Raw genomic sequence first — 14,298 nt, 5'->3', positions numbered from 1 at the left:
TCTCTACATCGTGACATTCGCGTACTATCATTGATATAATAATTCGTGTTGCTTCTTATTATTAATTCCTTCAACGATATTGCCTCCTCATTATTTTCTTTAAATATTTTTTCAATTAAAAAAAAAATGACTAAATTGGTGGATTAATATAGATTTTTAGATATTTGAGATTTTCAACTTTTATTATTTGCTTTTTTTTTCTCGCTTTCTTTTTTTTTGGTAGTTTATCACAAAGTCGAAAAAAAAAATTGATTATATCTATAATTAACAAATTTATGAGGGCCCATAATTTGTATATCTAGTGAGGAGATTCAATTCGATCGATGGTACTCTGGTTCCGCAGAGTGGAAATATATTCGTTCGGATTTATGTGGGTGCATGAGATACAAAAAGAAAAATAGACTGAGACAAAGAAAAAAATGATGTTCTAAAGAAAAGAGCGCCTCTCAAAACTAAAAAAAAAATATATATATGTATATATAACTATATAATAGTAATAAGTACAAATTAAATATTCAGATTGCGTAACAAAGAAAAGACGGAAAAAAAAGAAAGAAGGATTTATTATACTCTGAGAAGAGTACTCGGAGAGAAATCCCCTTAGATTAATAAAATAAGAGTAATATAAAAAATGTAACTAAATAAAGATGACAAAACTATAAAACTAAATAAGATAATAATAACATTCAAAATGAAAAATAGAAAGAGATAAAAAGAAAGCGGGGATATCAAGCTGGAGGGAAAATGGAGAAAAATTAGAAAGAGAAAGAGAGAGAGAGAGAGAGAGAGAGAGAGAGAGAGAGAGAGAGAGATTCGCTTGAGTCGAACGCCACTTCTCTCCGCGACGGGAGCGGAGAGAGAAAGAGAGCGTAGTAAGAGATAAAGGGAAAGAGAGATGAGAGAGAGAGAGAGAGAGACATATACGACACACACAACTGGTGGCGTTGTGCAGACGAGCTCCCTCCCCGCGGATTGCGCCGTGCACGTGCATCCAGGTCGCGCGCGCGTGTGCGTGTACGAAGTAGGTCCAGCGGCGCGGAGGAGAGCGAGACGGCGAATGGATATCGCCGTCCCCTCGCGGCCGGCGCGACCAATCCGCGCCGAGCGCGAGCTGCGTGAAGGCGGAACGCGCTGCTCTTTCGCGTATATATTCCGCGGTATTTATTATTCAGTTTGCAAATACGTGGCAAAAATGATCTCTCTCCCGCGCGGGCGCAGACGCTCGCGCGAGCACGCGCACGCTGGATGTTGGCCTCGCCGCTGCTGCTCTCACGGGCCGGCCCCTCGCTCGGAGCCGGGAGGTGGAGCCAGAAGGCAAAGGAGCAGGGTAAACGACGGAGATATCGGCCGTTAATTTGTTAGAAACGCCACCGGCACGGCCGATCGCGCCGCATACGCCTGCCCGCGTGCGTACGTGCGTGCGTGTGCACGCGTGTGCACATGCGACACCGCGATACGGCCAGACTCCATTTGAGACTCGCTTCGCGAGTCTACGAGAGTCACGACGTTAAATGATGTTAGCTGATATTAACTTCGTTCAATAAGACTGTATCAAGCGTTCAGAGGCAAAGTCCGTTTTCGCGAGAGTTATAGTTAACACGATGACACGCGACGCTGATAATGTCCGTGTTTGTTAGTCGTCGCCTTAAATAACGTGAGGAAACGGGCTGCGCGTTCGGACGGAAAAGGAGCGTCGTGTCGTGCGTTCGTTTTTATGCAAAACACCGGTAATCCCCGTTTTTCTACGTACGCGTGCATTTGTACCGTGGTCAGTTACGCCTTCTCCACCCGCGTGTGTTCCTCGCCACGCCACAACATTTCCGCACTTAACATACTTGTGGCCGATATCATCTCCTTTCTTTTCGCCCGTTCGCCTCGCGCGTTCTTTGATGTTTCTCCAACACGCCCATGTCTCGGATTCCAAGGAAAAATGCGATTTAATCGCGCGATCGTAATTGCAAAATTGCAAATGCCCGTCCGATCGTGATCATCGCGCGTGTCGCTGCTTCTTAATCGTCGATTCCCAGAGTCTCTCCCGTAGAGTAACGCATATTATACGGAGTCCATTCCTGATACCGGGAACGCGAAGCGGAAGTATCAAAGAGCCACCCGGCAAGTGATGCAGACCATCACTGGTCAGACATTCACCGAATCAAAGAAGCCACGTGGACCCGCCGTAAGAGATCTCGATGTTATCGTCATAATTTTGAATTGCGCAATTAGCTCAAACTGCCGGTGGCGAAATCACTTTGTCTTAATGAATTTTTGGGAAATTGGAAAAACTCGGAAGAAAATATGATTCTAATTTCCGTGAAATATAGGCGGGGCTCGATGACATCTCGCGTGATTAATTGCAATGAGAAAGTCTGGGTCGCGACAACATGAGAAGTAGAAGTGAAATAGTCGAGAATATCGCTTTGTCAAGTTTCACTTCTTCGCGACTAATATTGTTAACGGTAGGAACATTAAATTATGCGGCGCCGACAGACTATCGCGAATGTTTCCCGCGGAGTTCCCCATTTGCGACGTTTAAAAAAAAAAAAAAAAAACCGCCGTGCGGTTCAAAGTTCAAGGCACTTTACGCCCTACTTCCTTCGCGGTTGCTTCGTTCGAGCCGTAAAACGGCCTCTCCCTGAGGATAGGCACAAATTAGAATCCCGTGGAATTCACCAAAGTCACAGTCGAGTTGGCAACCGGTCCGTGTGTGCGAACGTAAGCCGCGGTGCTTCGACTTTTCCTTACGCAGATCTCTTTTTTTTCCCTTCTTCCATGTTACGACGAAGCGTTTTTAAAATCTCCCGCGGTATCGCAAGAATCTCTCCTCGTACTCTATGTCATATACAGATCATTTTCATGCATGTATCTACATGCCTCGTTACAACACCTTCCCCTCTCTTATGGAATTCGAGATTGTGTAGGAAAACTATGGGGGCCCGCGACTCTCTTCGTGTTTTCCCGATGCAACAGGGCGATGCGTATTCTCTCTTCCGGTCGCGAGGACATTAAAGACCGATTTTCCGAGCCGTGGGGAATGCGAGCGGTAACTTACTCACTTGGCGGCGCAAAACGGGAACGTTGTGAAAGCCGCGGTACGGCGCGATTCTTCATCCTCCTCGTCTTCATCCTCTCGACGCCGCTCGATGTCCCCTCGTGTTCCTTGCACGACGGCGACGGCGACGGCGACGGCGGCGGCGGCGGCGGCGGCGGCAGCGACGGCGGCGGCGGCGGCCCTCCTCGCTAGGAAATAAGAAATTTTCTTGAGAGATGCGAGCCTCTCTGTGCGAGGGAGGAGGCCTAGCCAAGCGAACATAGTTAATTTAGATTGTATCGCGTGAGAAGCAGGAAATGACGAAATATCCTGAGTGCTGACTTATGCACGCCGCCTCGTGTGTACCTCGGCCGCGCCGCGCTGCTCCTCGACCTCAGCCGCGGCTCTGCTACGCGGCTCCGACACGCAAGGATGATACCTTTTTTTTTTCTTCTTTTTTTTTCTATACTATATTCCGATCTGACGTTGCGTACTGCGCGGCGAGAATATCTGCGCGATGCGCGACATTTCGTGAAATATAATAATACGGTAACATCGGAAATTTGATAGGATACGCATTTCAAGTATCTATTAAACTTTTTATAATTCCATTGACTGAGAAAAATTGGGGAAAAATATTTTTCTGCACCAGATACATCGTGGAAAAATATTAATTATTAAACATTTTATTTAACTTCGAAATTCGATAATTTTTGAACGAAGCCAAGCAAAATTCCAGTTGAAAAATTAGCTACAAAGTGAGCTCTCACCTTCTTTTTTATTTATGACTACGAGCTTAAACGAATCAGCCTAATTATAATTATTGCTTCATTACTGTCTCAAATTTCGATATAGAATCGAGCATGGCTGCCAGACAGTCTTCCAGGTCGTACCCCGTGGAAATCTCGTCGGCGCACTAAAGGAAGTGACGCGGGAATAATTTGTTACACGTGATTGGAGACGGCGTATAATGAAGGCTCGAGTTCCGAGTACAATCGGTGCCATCGGTTTTAAACGATCATATATACGAGGACATACGTACAGTATATTCTTATACAAATAAGTCGTTACAACAAAATTAAACGTTAAATGTAGTTATATTACATCGAAAAATTTCCGCGTAAATCGAAAAATTTCAGCGTAGAGAGATGCAAATGAAAGGGCTCGTAACACGCGCTTTTGAAATAATTCCGGATAGAATTATTTGTCGGAAAATTTAATAAAACTCCTCTCATTTTCATTTTTAATAATGGAAGCGTGAAAACTGATGAGGATTAAAATTTATGATAACGTGTGCAACGCGCGGAGAGGACGCAGATGCGCATACTACGCGATGATATTTTTTTGTTGGCAAGATGTAATGAACATCAATGCGCAAGGCCATTCCGTACTTTGCTGTCGCAAGGTGAATGAGAAGACGTTCGTTTATAAGGCGTTATAAATACAGACGTGGGTACTGTACTTAATTCCGCGCACGAAACCGGGTTCTTTCCGTCACACTCCCATGGAGCTTGGTCACCTGAAGAGTTACTATGCCCAATTAACCCTTTGAGAACCGTACGCTCGCCGAGCATTGCCACTTCCGACGTTGCAACAGTTTTTTGCCGTCCGATTTTAGCAAGACCATTATTTGAACCACACGATAAAAAAAAAATGTACCTATACCACGAACGTGTATAGGTCATGTGTATATGAATGTATTTTATTAATTCTGTGTTTAATTCGATTTGAGCGCATTAAGTTTCCTTTTACATCGTATTTGTGAGACCTTCGTGTAACTCGAGCCACTCGATCCGACATTAATCAAGAGTCGCGAGTTATATCAACGCACCTTAATCGATGACGACCATTACGGTTGCGTGCAAGTACGAGCCCGTTTCCACGTGAGCTCTCAACTGAAGAGAGAAACGGAGAAAGAGGGAGAGGGCACTCGAGAGCAACTCTTTAATCTCTCACCTGTGACCCAGACGATACGCGTTCACGAGTGACGAACGATTCGACGGAAGCGAACGGGGAGGAACTTGGAGGGATCATGAATATTCAAGCCATAGTATATCCCGAATAATCCTAAATTAGCAATAAAATTTCTCCCTTGCGAGAGATATCACGAATGAAAACGGACGTTCGCGTTTTACCTCTATCCTGAGAAACGCGGACGTTTCCTGACGACGGCATTGTGAAAAGAACGGAAAATCCATCGGCCAGGGAGAAGAACGACGGTTACGAGCACGCTACCGTACGCATCGATAATATTCCAGGGGGCCTCATTAGCGATCCTGGAACGTCTATCCTTTGCTGCGAGAAGTAATTATCTGTTACAACGCGCAGCCGCGTGTATGTACGGCGTATAACAGCAGATCAGCGCAACGATTAAGCTCAAAAATAGTTCATGGGAACCCAGGTAAGCTAATCTCCATCGCATTAGTGTTGTTCCATACGTATAAAATGCTTTCCGAGGAGGAAGCAGCATGCACGCACCTTTACTGCTCGCGGGGTCATCACTTTCGAAAGACGGCGAACGCCTCTCGGCTGCTCGCGAATCTGTCTCGTCCTCGGAGATACCGCAAAAACCGTTCTATTCAGAAATGTATTCTCGTTCAATCCTTCTTTTCTTTTTTTTTTCCCTCGTGTCATCGAATTACTCGATTAGTATTTAAATTTAATTTAGAATAAAAAATTTAGACTTTGTAAAGCCTCGAGGTTTTATAAATTAATGTAACGTTGGCTACTGTAATAATAGCTGCGATCATATGCACGGAATCGTGCGCATAGTTCGATGTCTCTCGAAATCTACGAGCATCTCCTGGTGGGAGACAAGTCGGGTCCAACTCGTCGCGGGAAAAATGACGAGTTCGCCATTGATAATCTACCCCAGCGTGTGCCCGCCGGTATATCTATACAGGGTGTTTACGTGCATCATATCTCAAAGACTTCATTTCTACAAATCTTAATATCGATACCTTTTTTGCGAAGATTCGATCGAACGCCACATGGTTATTGCAGGATCGTAATTTTCCAACATTTCATATATTTTCTATGAAAATAACACACATTTAAATAACATCCATTCAATCTATTTGACGTCTTTTTGACTCGCGAAAGGGAATATTCATTTTTGATCAATTACAGCTCGAAAATCATTGGATGAATTTTTGTTAAGAGAAAGTATCGAATCGCATAAAGAATCCGCGAGTGAGACTTGTCGCGTACGTCGCGGAACACCCTGTATAATCTAGTCGCCGTAGTTCTACGGTACCTACCTACGTACCTACCACCCGCAACCGACAACAGGCCAAGCCGGGGCAGAGTCTTAGGCCAGGCCAAGCCGAGCAAGAGTCGTGTAAGAAGGGGTTAAGAAACTCTCGAACTGAAGTGCCTACACCGGAAGCAGGGGCCTTGCTTTCTGGGCTAATAACCGTACCCACATCGACACGCGGGATCTGCGTGCGCGCGTACACGCTTAGACGAGAGAAAGAAGAAGGGAGAGGAAAAAAAGAGCGTGAGAGGGAGACGGGGGAGAGGTCGGAAACGAGGGGAGGGAGAGAAAAAGAGGGAGAAAAAGAGAGAGAGAGAGAGAGAGAGAGAGAGAGAGAGAGAGAGAGGAAGAGAGGTGTAATATAGCGCGGCGGGGCCTCTTTATGCGTGCGTATACGCACGGACGGCCCCGGTGTGACGCACACACAGGTGCGCGCGGGGCCCCTTATCAGCATGCAAAGCTAGATTTTATGTGCGATCGAATGTCGAGCCGACGGGATTCATACGCAAATCGCAATCGAGTTACATGCACGCGAGTCACCGGGAAAACGCCACGGTGAAAAGCCGCCGCCGCCGCGCCATGACGGAATGTCGCGACTGGACACAAAAAAATCGATGTTTGCTCCGATATGAGATCCTTTATTGCGCGTATGTTGCATTTCATTCCGTACCGTGTGATATTTTTCAAGAAAAATCTCGATCCGAACGTGGTATAATTATTATTTACTTATCATATTTGAGTATATGCTCATAATAAATGCACACACAATTTCCTGCGCTATAATTATAATTGCCAGCTTTATGGCGCGTCAGTTATTTCTTACACTGCCATAATTATAAATATGATTTCACCACTTTGCGGCGCAGGTAATTTTATGAAATGACGGATCTCACTCCTGAAGTGGATCTTCTCACCGTTCGCGGTGAGATTGATTATCGCTCTCTAACTGTACAACGGATAGGTCTCGTAAACAGATAAATCTGCAATTAAATGCGAAATTAACCTGAATATGAAGCATGCGCGATTAGGCATCTCGCGGACAAAGTAACGTTACGGGATAACAGCGTAAGGCCTCACAGATAAGCAACATCCGCTTCTGAAATTCCGAGAAAAACTCGGAGCGACATTTCATTTCAGAAATAACAACTAATTAATTTTCACATGCTTGTAACAATCGGTTTAAACGGAAATTGATATATTAATTAAATGTTATCGATAATCTACATATCGATTCTTTACTAGCAAAATTTTCATTGACGACATTGAATATTTAGCAATATTTCTACAAGTCACCGAGATACAAGCCGTGATAAGATGAGATTAATTAAAAACGATAGCGCGCGTTTACTGGTCCAGCGGAATGACAAACAAATGCGTAATGCACTTATTGCGACAATCGGGAAACAACGAAATCTTTATCGCGCGTGCAAAACGGTCCCGTTTTCCGCTTCCACTGCTCTCACGCATACTCTTGGCACCCACGCGTGAGATTAGAAAAGATATAAACCCTTACTTTTTTTAATTCGAGCTTCCTTTTCGAGTTTTCTACTACGTCTCCTAATCCCCCCTCCTTTCTCGCCCCCCGTTCATCATCCCCTTCCTTCGTATCCTTCCCTCCCGCGAGTCGCTTGACACATTCGCGCAGAAAAAAAATGCAGCCAGGCTCTCCTGAGTGCTGCCGTATATATATATATATATATATATATATATAGAAATATTGCTAAATATTCAATGTCATCTATGAAAATTTTGCTAGTAAAGAATCGACATGTATGTATATATATATATATATATATATATATATATAGGAAGGGAACGGATGTCTGATGTGTAAGGAACCGCTAAAATGGTGTTCGCTCTTATCCGAAGATCTAGAGCGGCGATGCGAAGAGAGGCACGCGGAGGGCTATACGTAAGGTAAAAGGGGGCTCATGACTGGCTTGGTCGGTCGGTTGGTTGGTTGGTTGGTTGCTTGGGTTGCTTGGTTGCTGCTGTGGTCGTCTGGTTGGTGCCGTTATTAGAAAGAGGCCACCTAAGTTCGCAACAAGTGCTGAATTATGCCTCGAACTTTCTTTATAATGAGACACCGGCCGACAAAATGACAAATGTAATTAAAGCGAGCAGCCACCGGAGGTCAGGGATCCCTGAGATTTTCAACAATGAGAAAATAAGCGCTGTCGCTTCTGTCTTTCTCTTCCTCGTTCTCTCGTCATCACCCGCTCGTTCACTACCGCAACGTCTTCATTTACGCTAAGATATTATTGCATATTTTGGAGCGTTTTGTAATCGTCCCAAACTTGGTGCAACTTGTCATTACCAATTTAATGCTATACAGAACATTTTGAGCTAATGATGGGCCTCATTGTACGTTACATCACTTTTTTAAATATATTTTTACACTTGTCTAATTTAATTATTGTAAAATTGTAGAGTTTCTTTCTTAAAAATTAATTGACAAAGATTGATCGATACTGGTGTGCAAATATAAAAAATACACAGGAGAACGCAATTCTAACGAAGGATTCGGAATCGACTTGAACTTACATGTGGGACTTTTTCCGAACAATCGCGAATGCAACCTTGCCCCGTTTTACGCCTCCCCGTGACACAACAATGGAAACGCAATGGTACAACACATTTCACTTTTTCGCAACGTGTGTACCGGGGGGGCCTAAAAGTATTGCGCGATTTCCTTACGGCGAGAGAATTCACCTCGTACATACAATGTAGATTGGAATTGGCCGTGTACCGTAAAAGCCTAATTATCATCTTTCGAAACCGAGGTGCGCGTCTTGCCATGATTCGACTTCTATTCATGAACGACAGACGGCTTAAAGCGCGTAAACATCGGAATTAGAAACAATCGAGATTTTCCTCCGCATCCTCCTCGCGCCGAACTTGATCTCTCGTAAAACGAGCGCAACGTGCCCGGGAACACGAGAGGTTTTCCGATACACTTGACATTATCGTAACTCGAACGCATATTTCCAGTCCTATTTTTTTTCCTTATCCAACGATCGCGCGGCGCGCATTCCGCGATGCATCGACGATGCGCCAACGTGCAGATAAGATAAATCTTCGAATATCGGAAGTCGTGTCTCGCTATCGTTCGCAGGCGGGTAGAAAACGCGCGAAATGCCGAAGTTCTTATTTATCGTCCCCTACGTCTCTGCGTGCGAGACGTCGCGAATACTCTTCTCCGTGATCCCGAACGCGGATCCTCGGGCCGCGCCAATGCAAGCGAGAGAAAGAGAGAAAGAAAGAGAGAGAGAGAGAGAGAGAGAGAGAGAAACAAGAGATGCCGCGTTTTACATTCCTGCCGCAGGATCCGAACGGACGACACTCCTCCACGTGCAACGGCCGGGGCACCCACGCCGCGGCTTATTCACGCGCCGCGGGGGCCCGCATATAAAACTGCTCCCGAGTTCGGCGGGGTCAGAGATCACGTTAGCCGCGCGATAAGGATCTCGCGTGAATGATTGCCAATGATATTTCACTTAGGAATCGTCAGGGACCGATCCCGTCCCGCACCATCGCGCGAGCGGAATCGTCCCCGGGAATACACCGGGAATTCTTACGAAAAACTATCTCTCAGTGGTATGTTTATTTCAACATGATGTATTGGTAATTACGTCTCATGATATCCCCGATACACAGTCGTTGCATCGTTCCCGATCGTTGCTGATCGTTTCGCGGATCTGAGGCGTGAAAATTATCCGACTCTCTCTCTCCGGCAACATTAGCATATCTGAAAAGTAAAACGAGTTAGAAATAAATGAATATGATGGATACAGATTATTAAGATTCAAGATTTTTAAGAGATATTACAATAGTTTAGTTTTTCAAGTACCATTTGACAGCAACATGTTGCCTGTCAGTCTTTTTTAGATCGGATACGTTCGATGATACATTCGAAGCTAAACACGCAATATAAATTACGCACAAATCGTCGTTCAAACTGTGCATATTTTTTATCACTCGCCGTATCGCCATTCTAAACTCAATTTCTCAAATCACACAACTGTTTCGAGCGCCTACGCACGTTTCGGTGGCGCCACCTCTCGCAAATTAACCATATTAAATTCATAACCGCCAACATTTTCGGAGCGCCATTATGAATCAAGCGCGCGACCATACGGCAATCTAAAGACGCAACAGCAAATATCAAAAAACTTTCTCATCATGATCATGTTAATTTACATTCTTTATGTATAGCTATTGGCTGTCAGCCAATCGTCTTTTAATTAATTTAAATGCGACGCGATCAGATAAGCGCAGGACTCACCGGCATCACCGATGTCGCTGATGACATCGCCGACTGACGTCGTTACGCATTTCTCCTGCCGCTGATATTACGTCGCGACCGATGTTTACGTTCATAATGGATGATGACGGGGATACCACACGACGTGACGTCGTTGCTTTCAAACATCCCAATGTCGCGTAACAATCCCATTTTCGAGACGAGTGCAAAGCGCGAGCGCGTCCATTCGACTGGCCGACTTGACTGACTGACGGACGAATGAACGGACGGAGAGACGGACGGACGGACGAATGTACCGCATGATCGAAGGGCGCAACGATATCTCGATCGCGTGTCGCACGGCTAGTTCGTGTGTTATTCCTCGAGAGATCAACCAACTTTATATTAACATCGCGAATACGATCATAATAATCTTGGCCTAAGTCTTTTTCTCCCTTTCTCAAGTAGAGCGCGAAAATCATAAAAAAATGTAATGTTGAAAATTCTCTAAATACATCCGAAGAGCATTGGTATTCCAAATGCAAGAAAAGGACGATGATCGACGACGAAACGTGATCGCGTCTACTCACCTCTCGATGACGTAATCGAGCGAGACGCGCTACCGGAGTGACTTGACATCGTTTATCTCCTCTCGTCGCTCTTCCCACGCGACGACCAACCATTAATAATTCCTTGTCTATCTTTATATGCGCTCTTAGCATTGACGGGAGGGCGAAAGCCCGATCCCTCCTTCGGCTCGGACGCGGCCAAGCGACACGCGGCCGTTTCTACAGGCACGTTAAAATCACGGCTCCTGTGTGCGTAATGCGGTGGATGCGCGCCTACGGTCGTCGGTTTGTCCGACTCTCTTGAGTCGATTTCGCGACCGCAACTCTCCCTGGGAAGATATATCTCTCCCTGGGTGCTCTGGCGAGCGCCTCTCCTTCTCGCTCTTTCAACCGCGCCGCGCCGCGCCGCGCCGAGTTTCGTTCTCCCTCGCCGAAGCCGGTGCTCTTCTCGAAGATTCTCCCTCTTTCTCCAACACGGTGAGACTTGCCGATGGGCCCAGGGGGGATGGGGCCAGAGCGGACCCCGTCGCGCGGAGACAACATAAAGATTTAAGACTGAGAGATGCGCCAATAAACATGCTGCGCCCCTGCCGCACAGTCAGCTCGCGCTTCTCCGCTGCTGTGTGTTCCGCTTCTCTCTTTCGAATCCATTCCGTTCTGTTCTGTTCCGCACGGTTCTCTTCGCAGCCACCGCATATCGTATAGCGCACATGAGATGTCTTATACTTAGCAGTTTCACCGTTTCTTCGTTTTTGAATTCTACGACACGGACGGATTGGAAACGGATTTTTCTTTCGGCTCGGAAAGATCGTTCACCGTTTAAACGTTCCAATTAGGTTGGAGAAAATTAATCGACCTTGAAATTAACTTGACATAACGACGTTTTCTATCTCGTGAAAAAGTTGTATAAATTTTTAATTTGCGGTATCGAGATCAATTCATCCGATTAATCGATTAGATCATTGTTATCCGCGCGCCCTGGCGCGTCCCTCTCGTTCTCAATCGGCGCGCCTCTAAAATCTATCTTGTAATCCGAAGGAAGGCTCCCCGGATAACGAGACGGGCATGGGCACACCTGCCAGCCCTTGCACACGGCGGAAATAAAAGCTTTCCAATGCGAAAGAACGATCGTATACCGCAAAAGTAGGAGATCGGGGATCGCTGGTCGAGAGCAAAGCGACAAGAGACTCGAGGGCCGGGCCCGCTGCCGATGTTCCTTCTCTTTCCATCTCCTATCTGCCGCGTTCGCCCTCCGACTTATTTATTCCTTTCTCCGTTGCTGGCTCCCTTTCTTCCTCGACTTCTTCTTTATTTCTGTCCTTTTGCCCGTTTTCTGCTTCCGTAAACGACAGCCGCTTATTTATATCCCGTCTTTGCATCGCGCGGGACCGAGCGAGGGTGCTTTTGCGTTTACTCGGTTACTACCGAGTTGCTGTTGCTGTTGATGTTGCTGTTGCTGCTGCTGCTGCTGCTGCTGCTGCTGCTGCCGCCGATCCTCTCGTCCGATCCCTTTCTCTCTCTCCTTTCCGCCGTTCCGCGGTGCCCACGTAACTCATGTTACGTCACGTCGTCTCGTTAATCATATCCTACGAAACACTTCAACAGCTTCATTAATTACCAGTTGTTTATCTCTTGCGCCGCGAGGCCTTGTCCACGTCAATTTACTATCGATACGTAGCTTCAGGGTTTTACTGATAACTTGTTTTCTCTTCCGTTGAATCTGTCTACCATACTTCTGGCGTATTAACAACAATGAAACACGTTTCTTCAAGTTTCTTTTGGAAGGATTAAAAAAAAACGGCAAGGTTCTACTTCCTTTCCCTTCCGTTTCTCATTCTCCCTTTATCGATGTTTTTTTAAGATCCTCTTCTTTTCTTTCGAGGTGCAATTTTTTCATCAAAATGACATAGTTCTTTCGACGTGATTCCAGTTTCGAAAGACGCGACTTCCGATCGTCACTCTTAAACGTTCCTCCCCCCTCCCCCCTCTCCGCCCGGATCGGACGATATCGAAGGGATACGCACACTGTTCGCGACAAAAGCGATCGGGGGTCCGGAGGAAAGCCGAGCAAATAAACGCTGAAAAGAAGAACAAAACCGACATTATGTGGCATTAACATACAAAGTATGTCAGATCCGCGCAATCCGCAGGCATAACATAGTATCGCGGGTTTCACGTACTCCGTTCCTCGGACGCAGCGGTTGTGAGAATGAGAAGAAGAGAGAGAAAAAGGGAAAGCGAGTATATGCGTATCCGAAAAAGAAAGAAAAAGGGATGGAAGGAAGGAAAGAAGGAAGGAAGAAGCTGCCGTTGAGTGTGCGGAACGGAACGAAGAGACGAAGAGAATGGAAGGCGACAAAGATGAAAGAGAGAGCGGAAAAGGCAGCGGATATCTCGTTAGATGCTCCCTTCGACACCTTCCGCGACCTCAAGTTTAATCACGCGTTTTATGCGCGCAACCTCGTTGATTATTTCACGATAATGACCTATTCCTCCTTATTCCTTTCTTGTAAAAAGTAGGAAGAATTATTTATTAAACGTTATACACACACAAATATTTATTTCGACGTTAACGTCAATTTTATCGCTAAACGATCTCTTAGTCTCGGTCCACAATAGGTATTTAATCTTTAAGCCGTAAGAAATTGACTAATCATAGTCGAATATTCTTTTCATATTCGATTATAATTGGTCAATTTCTTACTTCTTAAAGCTTAAATCACCTATTGTGGACCGACACTTGGAGATTCTAAAGGCTCGCTTCTTTTCGCATTTGCTGAATCTGCCATTGGTCAGAGAGAAAGAGAAGAAGTAAAAGAGTGAAGAAGGCGTTTACGCTATCCTTGCGGTCCTCCGTAGGTCCTGTCCCTTCGCTTCGTTGTCGGCCTCACGGTGTGTGTGTGTGTGTGCGCGCGCGCGCGCGTGTGTGTGTGTGTGTGCGGTGGCGGCGTAACGCAAAAGGCTCCTGGGGATGGGGAACGAGACGAGAAGAGCGAAACAGCAGAACGCGAGTAGGTAAGGGAAAGATCTGAGAAGGGAACAGCACACAAGGCGATGGTGGCAAAGGGAAAAAACGAAGCGCATGTATCAGGGCCGACCGACGACGGCAACGACAACGATACAGCGTTGGAGACACAAATACATACACACACACACACACACACACACACACACACACACACACACACACACACACACACAC

At 45.8% G+C, this 14,298-nt stretch overlaps 1 protein-coding gene across 3 annotated transcripts in view; it reads right to left on the bottom strand.

Moving 5' to 3' along the window:
* LOC105433474 (uncharacterized) overlaps positions 1–13,317 on the bottom strand; it is a 44,186-nt gene extending 30,869 nt beyond the window's left edge. Inside the window, exons 1-4 of one of the 3 annotated variants that reach the window (XM_089070525.1) lie at positions 10,570–13,317; positions 10,135–10,427; positions 9,917–10,032; positions 3,050–3,237 (exon numbers count right to left, since the gene is read on the bottom strand). The gene's annotated coding sequence lies outside the window, so the exon portion shown is untranslated. The remainder of the gene's footprint in view (positions 1–3,049; positions 3,238–9,916; positions 10,033–10,134; positions 10,428–10,569) is intronic. The other 2 variants (XM_089070523.1, XM_089070524.1) reach the window with 2 other exon arrangements.
* Positions 13,318–14,298: the final 981 nt, after the last annotated feature.

This window comes from Pogonomyrmex barbatus, unplaced genomic scaffold, assembly GCF_055798465.1.
Source record: "Pogonomyrmex barbatus isolate J1 unplaced genomic scaffold, ASM5579846v1 scaffold10, whole genome shotgun sequence".
Taxonomy (NCBI): domain Eukaryota; kingdom Metazoa; phylum Arthropoda; class Insecta; order Hymenoptera; family Formicidae; genus Pogonomyrmex; species Pogonomyrmex barbatus.
Note: the sequence above shows the minus strand (reverse complement) of the source record. Positions and strands in the feature narration are given on the sequence as shown.